This window comes from Plutella xylostella, chromosome 17, assembly GCF_932276165.1.
Source record: "Plutella xylostella chromosome 17, ilPluXylo3.1, whole genome shotgun sequence".
NCBI lineage: Eukaryota > Metazoa > Arthropoda > Insecta > Lepidoptera > Plutellidae > Plutella > Plutella xylostella.
The window spans coordinates 5,011,156-5,019,773 of record NC_063997.1 but is presented as its reverse complement, the minus strand read 5'-3'; positions in this window follow the sequence as shown (position 1 = coordinate 5,019,773).

The following is an 8,618-nucleotide window of genomic DNA, read 5'->3' as shown; positions in this document are numbered from 1 at the left end:
GTGAAATTTAATTTCGCCATCGCTCTGTCATTCTGTAAGATGAGATTCCACTGAGCGAAGTTATGATTCTAATTGCTGCAGCCGCAAACAATTTTATTAAATTCATCCAGCCACGGTTAATAAGTATTCTTAAAGTTTCAGGAATTTATATCGTTGCGGGATACGGTCCACTAGCGAGATGCCTAGCATGGTGATATGGCTCTTTGTGATACATGATATGATATAATACCTACTAAGCCACTAAGCCAAAACAGGTTTGCTCAGGGGGTCATTTTGCACAACTTTTGCTCAAAGAATTTTGGAAATTCACTTAAAATAAGTGTCACCAGTGTCGCTAATTACTCACTCACACACTATTGATGGCTTGTTGACCCAAAGTGGATCTTGGCCTCCGCTACCAAAAGACGCCGTCGCTAATTACCTTTCAGCTAATTAGATCACTCATCCAACGCCCTTTATACTTCCTTGTTGTATTCATAATATTACAGCAGAGTTGTACCTGTTATGCTCAACAAGAACGGTGTATTCCGTGACTAGAAGTAGTTCGATGTTCTACGGCAAGACAAGGATCTCAAGAATGAAGAATAAACAGAAGAACATGAGAATAATCCTTTTCTCTTGCGTATATCTTGTATACTCATACATGGCCGTAAACCCGCTGTAAACTCAGGCGTCATGCGACAACGGGGCTGGTTCACTCTAGTATACGAAAAACTGAGTTTCAGCTACCGTGTCACCATCGACATAATACACTCCCCAGAAATGAAAAAGTTCCAGTGACAATACTTAGCACCAAATTACTACTAAACGGAAAATTTGCAATATTGGAGTCTACATTTAACAGCGCAACAGAATATTACCAACTAAAAACTATTAATAAAATTATTAATAAAATGTTTAAAAAATTGGGGCGGCAAGTTGCTGCTGGGCTAACCACGACTATATATCTCGTAACATTAAACGTACCGATTGCATGCAAACTAGGGTTTTTTTTTTGTTTTTGTTTTACTTTCAAAGTAGAGTAACCCTCCAGTATCATGTGCGAGCGGCTTTACCTCAACTGCTGACTCGCATTATCCCTGTTAGCGCGGGCTAATGTCGTTTCTCTAAGTAATTAGGAAATTTACTGCTTATATTTAAGACAACTTAGCTGCGTTGTTGTAGGTATTTCCTGCAAATGTAAAATGAGGTTCAGTGTAGAATTTTATTACACTTACCACGTGTTTCACCATGTCTGCGTATTGGCAACGCATTTCAGATATAGAACTGCATGAATATACTATTATAATGTTTGATTTTTGTATTTTTTCGGCTATTATCTTGGTATGACTATTTAAGAATAGCATAAACCGGGACCAAAAAGGAGAACAACGCAACTAAACCGCAAATAAACCAGCGCTAAATCCAACGGAGTAAATTTTATATCAAAACTGACCGGCCGCTCCAGTTGCCCGCTATAACTTGTTCCGGGCATTCCCGCCTCTATTTACTGCAGCACTGGAACTAAATAATCCGAACATCCTCCGCAGATGTAGTACTGACATGCAATCTCCGGGATCATCAATCAGGGGTCAGCGGGGGTGCGGCGCGGGGTGAAGCTAGAGCGGGGGTTACTACTGAACTAACTTTATTTCTAAAGTTTGTCTGCAGAAAAAGCTCTGCTTGGCTCGTGGATCCTTTATTATGAAACGGAGACTAATTTATTTCTGATTTATTTATTATTTTATTACACAGTGCACAAAAGTAATTATTTACAATCAGGTGGACTTAATGCTAAAAGTATTTTTTACTAGTCAACCTCTAGGAAAAACAGGGCAGAATGATTTGGAACCGATTTTAAATTTTGCAAATATTATAATGTTATTTTTTAGTTTGTTTTATATTAAGAGGGACGATGACAGCCTTTTTTTGTAATCGATTCAATTAACAAGCCGGTACTGATAGCCATACAATCATTTAATTACAACAATATCATTAATGAATGAATGCGAATTATCCCTAACAGTCACATTTTGATTGAGTTTGTAATATGTGACAAACAACGTGATCATTACAGAAACAAGTTCCGTAGCTTCAATCAACGTCAAAGTTACATAGAGGCGCACAATTTAAGCTTTCTGGCGGCGGCGGCGGCGGCGGATTATCCCAGTGTAATCATTCCAGACATCAAACGACCCAATCCTGGATTATCCCATTTTCAATATAACAACAAAACAACCGCTTTCTTCTCTTATACGCATTATGTTATTATGAAACGAAGTTCAAATAAGTGAATTGGTGTAATTTTGTACTTATGATAATGTAAAATTATGTTTTTTCAACAGAAGCTCAAAAGATTTGACACTAAATTATGCTGAAAAAAGAGGAGACCCAACCATTGTTTATTGGACATTAATCATGTAAATATTCGATATTATAAAAATCTTTAAAAATAATTCCAAATTCTTCTCTGACAAATAAGCAAAATGTTAATAACTTTATGACCGCCTTTGTCCTGGAAACAAAGTAAATGATACCAACAACAGTATAAACCACCAGGAGCAGACATCCGATTCTGTAAAGTAGGACATCATTATCACCCTCAGCATGCTGTTATTGCGCAGAATTAAGAACAGAATTTGTTGAAGTAGGTAGTACGAGTGTTATGTAAACATAAATTGGGGCGAGTACATAATGGCGGCGGCTATTATTCGCCTCGTTACGAGGATTTTGGGCGAAATTAATACGGATCGTTAATCAAATGCGTCCTGAACGCTAAATGATGAGGCAACAGAACTGAGATATCTTCACAAATTGCTTTCACTAACAGGATGCTCGGAACCAATATTGATGTGATGCCAGAAATAGCCTAGCTTACTTTAGTACGATTTAAATGAATCTTGGTATTTTTTTCGAAACATGTATGAAACAAATCAATTCTCCAAAATAAATCCTCTTTGTGACATAGCCAAAGACACAGTCAATAAACACAACTCTTTTTCGATTGAATTGTTAAAACTACGGACACAGAAGTGGAATTGTCGGTCGAGAGAAAGAAGACTGTAACTTCAAATAAATTTCACGCATTCGTAAGTATTTTGCATAGGGGCCCCGACATCGTCGGGTTGAGAGGAATTCTCTATTCCTCCACAAAGACGCTCGAGGGACAATCCAATAAAAGTGAACAATCGAATTGCTTTGACGGACCGACAGGACGGCGATGCGCTTGTGACGGCAATTTCACCATTGTTTCCCATTTAAAGATTTTCTTTTGCCACAAAGGCGGAATGGCATCGCCGTATGCCGTATGTAACTGTACGAGTTTGACAATCTCTATAGGTCTTCTATAGGTATTTAATTATTACTTAAGTTCTCTTTATATATACTTAGCTGTTTTTGAAAGTTAATGTATTTTTGTTTTTTCTTTTTTTTTGCTGTGTGTCAAATAAATGATTTCTATTCTATTCTATTCTTAGGTACAGTGCCACAAACTTATCTGTTCCGGTGAGAGCGAACTAAATTGATCCATATCTCATTACTTACTAATGAATTGTATATTATAAAATATTAAATGGGTTTATTAACACCGCAAGAGCGAATTAACAATACGAGCAAACTTAAAATCTTATAGAATTATGAAATATTAGACATTTATGTGAGCTGTCACCGGAACAGATAAGTTTGTGGCACTATAAAGTATTTTTCGTGTCACGTGTCAAAAAAAAAGTATTTGCGCTGAGGTGACCAATGTAGAAATTTTGCTGACTATCTAAAACATAACATAATCAAATTCATAATTCCTACTTAATAATCAATGTACTGCTTAGCGTTCGTAAACTACGCATTAGAGGAAACATGCCGTGTGGCTACTACCCAGAAATATTTGTTTATTGAATATTAATTTTACAAACATCCAGGGGAGTTGCAACAATGCAATCAACAAGAGTTATACAAACTATTAGCTTAACTATTTCAGCTGTAACTATTCTCTACTTAAGGCACAGTAAATTGTCACATAAGTTAGCTACACTAAATACAACAAATGGTAAGCCACAAAGCTTTTTTTTCAGTAACACAATTTGGAAAAAAAATTGAGAGAAATAACAGATCTTTAATCTTTAATTATTTAGTAACTATCGCAATTACAAACCGATCTTAACCGACTAACTTAAACTTGACTGTAAAAATGCAACTGACTTCACTGCTGAAAACAGAAGTCGAATACAGTTGATATTCATCATGAAGCTATAGGATAGCTTTAACATTAATTATTTTCTTCTTGTTAAAACTCAAAATGTGACAAGATCAATAAAGATAATTATGATGATAAGAACAGAATATATTCACGGTACACCATTAATCGCCAATTACCCACGAGCAAACCCCTTAAAAGCTAATAGTCACATACGTTATAATTTACCACTAAGTGTGTCTGTTTCACGTTCTTACAGCGCCTTAAGTGCGGTAGCGGGGCCGGTAGCCATTCATTTAGCCGCCAGCTAATGTATGCAGTGCACGGCGCCCGCGACAGATCACAAAGTGCTTGGGCTATTTTAGCCAATCCCCGGGCAGAATCAGGGCTGTCGAACGTGTTTTATGAGTCGGAAAATGCGCCGCTGACTGTCCGTATTGCGGCCGTGTTTAGCCCCGAATGGCGGGAAACAAGTGCTGTGTAGCTCCGAGCATTAGCAATCAGCAGTCCTTAAAGCCTGATATACATCAATGTAGGGTGTTTATCTATTTTCATAACTTTTGAATCTACCACAAGTAAGTACATAACTATAGTTATATTGTAAAACGGCTACTGCCAACATATAGTAACCCGAGTCGGCGTTTTTCTGTGACTACGAATATTGTAGCAATTACAGGAACCATAGCAAAATAGAATTTACCATATTACTCGTTATGTAAAGAAACATTATCGTTTCCTAAAATTCTATGAATACTTCAGATATATCCCGCAAACACTCTTTAAACCTGGTTTAAACTTTTTGATGCTAATACAGTATGAACCCACAAATGCTCCTCACGCAATGTAACAGCCGTCAGTAGAACACAGCTATTTGTACAGACCAGTCAGCAAGCCTCGCCTCATATGCCGCAACAGCCAGAGAGCAATAATTACTAAGATGGAGTCCACATTTCTCTGAAGCATGAAATGAGGATAAGCTGTACGTTTGTCTGTGAATATGCATGTTGTTTTTGTTTCCTCTTCACAAGATGGCGGGAGACGGCTTCTTTGAGAACCGTTTAAGGCACGATAAGGTAGTCGAGATGATTTAAAAAAGAAACGTTATAATTGAACAATTAGATTACATTTTTATGTGAGCTGAAAGTAATAAAATGGCGGTGGACTTTATTAGTTATTAACAATTTCTTCTGGTCTTCAGTAATATTATGTTGCAATTCAAATGAAAAACAGGTAAAATTGTGAAATGGTATAATTTTGGATAAGAGATCGATTTATAAAAAAACAATGACATGTACAATGACATATACTTAATTAGACATAAGACAAACATCTGATACCCACTACAAAGTCCGTAAAAAGGAATATTCGCTCACGACAATAAACTATTACAATATTATGGTGTAGAATTTCGGGGTATAAATTCCCGAAACGTCAGGAGAACCTGCGATGTATTCATGAATGTTGTTTTATCGCCTATATATTACAGCCTGGACGTAAAGTTTGATTTATCTTCTGAAATACACATAATAATTAGCCATATTTCTTTTTAAGGAACCGTTGGTTTTCACAAGTATAGTTATTTTTGGTGAAAAGTTTTGCCGTTCAACGTAACATTTTTATAGAGTTCATAATATTAAAATTTATTTATACAATCCAACTATCTACAAAACTACAGCTGTCCACAAAATCTGACACAATACCTACAAACAACTACTTTACGTAAACCTGAATCAAATCATCCTTTTGTTCAATGAGCTATGAAACAGGTAAACTATAGAACCTCCATTAAAGCTTGAGATCATTTGTCACGTTTTATCGATAAAGATCGCCATAAATAGTGGCCGTATCATTGCGCCGCGTGTAGTGGCTTCATCGACCGTTTAGCGTAAATCACCGGACCCCTAGTATAAAGGCTCTATAATAGCTACAACCGGATTGCGGTTCTTCCTACTACGTACCAAATGGAGCCGTTACCAAGACATAGTGTCATACTACGTATTTAACTACTTGTATCTAAAGGGGTAAGACTTTGTATGCTTTATAGCAGCAAATGTTTATTTTCGCTAATAATTGGATAAACTTTCAACTTTGTGTTCAGTAAATTTTCTTTCTTTATTATAAGACTAAATCTTTTATTTTCATAAAATACAAAAACAGTCAATACCTGCCATTAAACAGAAAAGGCTAGAGACGGCTATTTTTTATCTAACAAGAGAGAAAAGCTTTATTCATGACGTGCTATTATAAACTTTGTTCTCGTATAAATAAGAGAGTATATAAAAAGCTTATGAATTATGAATGTACAATGGCGCTTGACCTCTTTAATCTGACCCGTACACCGTACTGGGGGGTCACTCTAGCTAGGTATATGACGAAAAACTAATATTCGGAGCCCTGCTTCGTGAGCCACAGCCACGCCGCCGACAGCTCTCGTTCGTTCGTTTTTCGTCAGTATACAAGGTGTTGCAAAAAGGGTTGCCAAATTCGCGAAAAAAAAAACATTCTCCATAGTAAAAAGTCACGTGACCAGCAAAGTTTCTATGAAAAATGAATTTTTTTTTCGCGAATTTCGAAATTCTGATTTTAGTTTTGGGCTTAGATATACCATGCTGCACATGTAGGTTTCGGCTTAGTATACCCTTTTTGCAATATCCTGTAGAGTAGGAGAGTAACCCACCAGCTCCGTTGATCCCGTGACACGACGAAATATTATGTCATACGTGAATCATCGTATACGGAAATAGAAAGAAAACTTTAAAAATATAAGTATGCAATGTTAAACATTAAACTTAGATATCCTGCCCCGCTAAAATGTTTCATGATATTCTTAACATTGTACAATTTGTACGTGAATAACGTGAATTAACTGCATAGCTACCACAGCCATTACTGTTTGAATACACATTTATTTGGGTAAGTAATACGAGGTATAAAAACGCATGGTATAACATTCACAAGGTATACGCCCATATGATATAAATTTATTAAGTATAACGATCACTGTGCATAACAAACGAAAGGCATAATTACTAAATACATAATTTCGTAAAGAATAACGTTCAAAAAGTATAATTTCAATTGATATAACGATAAAAATGCATAATGTTCATAATATATAACGTTTATAACATATATTCTACAACGGATATAATTATCATAATGCACAAATAGTATAAAAGATTGTCGTATCGTATTTTCATTATTATTGACGTTATGTGGGGAGACGCTCCGCTCCGCTTCGCTGCGCTCCGCTTTGGTTTCGACGAACATGTGCACCTAACACGCTCCTCCTCGCTTTGCTCGTCGTCGCACCTATCTTTAGGTTTTGGTACTAGGGGTTTTCACACCGTTATTATTATTGAAGCTATGTTAGGAGACGCTCCGCTCCGCTTCGCTGCGCTCCGCTTTGGTTTCGACGAACATGTGCACCTAACACGCTCCTCCTCGCTTTGCTCGTCGTCGCACCTATCTTTAGGTTTTGGTACTAGGGGTTTTCACACCGTTATTATTATTGAAGCTATGTTAGGAGACGCTCCGCTCCGCTTCGCTGCGCTCCGCTTTGGTTTCGACGAACATGTGCACCTAACACGCTCCTCCTCGCTTTGCTCGTCGTCGCACCTATCTTTAGGTTTTGGTACTAGGGGTTTTCACACCGTTATTATTATTGAAGCTATGTTAGGAGACGCTCCGCTCCGCTTCGCTGCGCTCCGCTTTGGTTTCGACGAACATGTGCACCTAACACGCTCCTCCTCGCTTTGCTCGTCGTCGCACCTATCTTTAGGTTTTGGTACTAGGGGTTTTCACACCGTTATTATTATTGAAGCTATGTTAGGAGACGCTCCGCTCCGCTTCGCTGCGCTCCGCTTTGGTTTCGACGAACATGTGCACCTAACACGCTCCTCCTCGCTTTGCTCGTCGTCGCACCTATGTTTAGGTTTTGGTACTAGGGGGTTTGACGGTGTTGGGTAATTAAACACAGATTATGTTATATGTCAGGTATTATGTTTTATGAACTTTATACTAAATGATAGTATATATATACGTAATGTATGTTATACGAATTGATATTAGTCCTCGTGAGTGTTAGTTATTTTGATATTATATCAAATGTACGTTATACCAATTGAATCTTATACCTTATGAATATATAGATGTTGTTGTTATACGTAACGAACATTATATGTTGTGAACGTTATTAATGTGAAATTATACATTTCGTTTTTATACGTCGCAATACGCACCCCATTTATTTAATTTCTTTACCGTGGTCATGATCAAGGAAATTCTAACTAACCATGAAATCCTAACCCGGCTAAATGAGCTTGTTAAAAGTTTCTAATAATCTGCATGCTCCATCCATCCTCCCATGCGTGATCGTGTAACCCGACATGGGGCATAGTGAGATTAAGAACGGCCTCAGACTAGCGTATTTAAGCCCCTTAAAAAT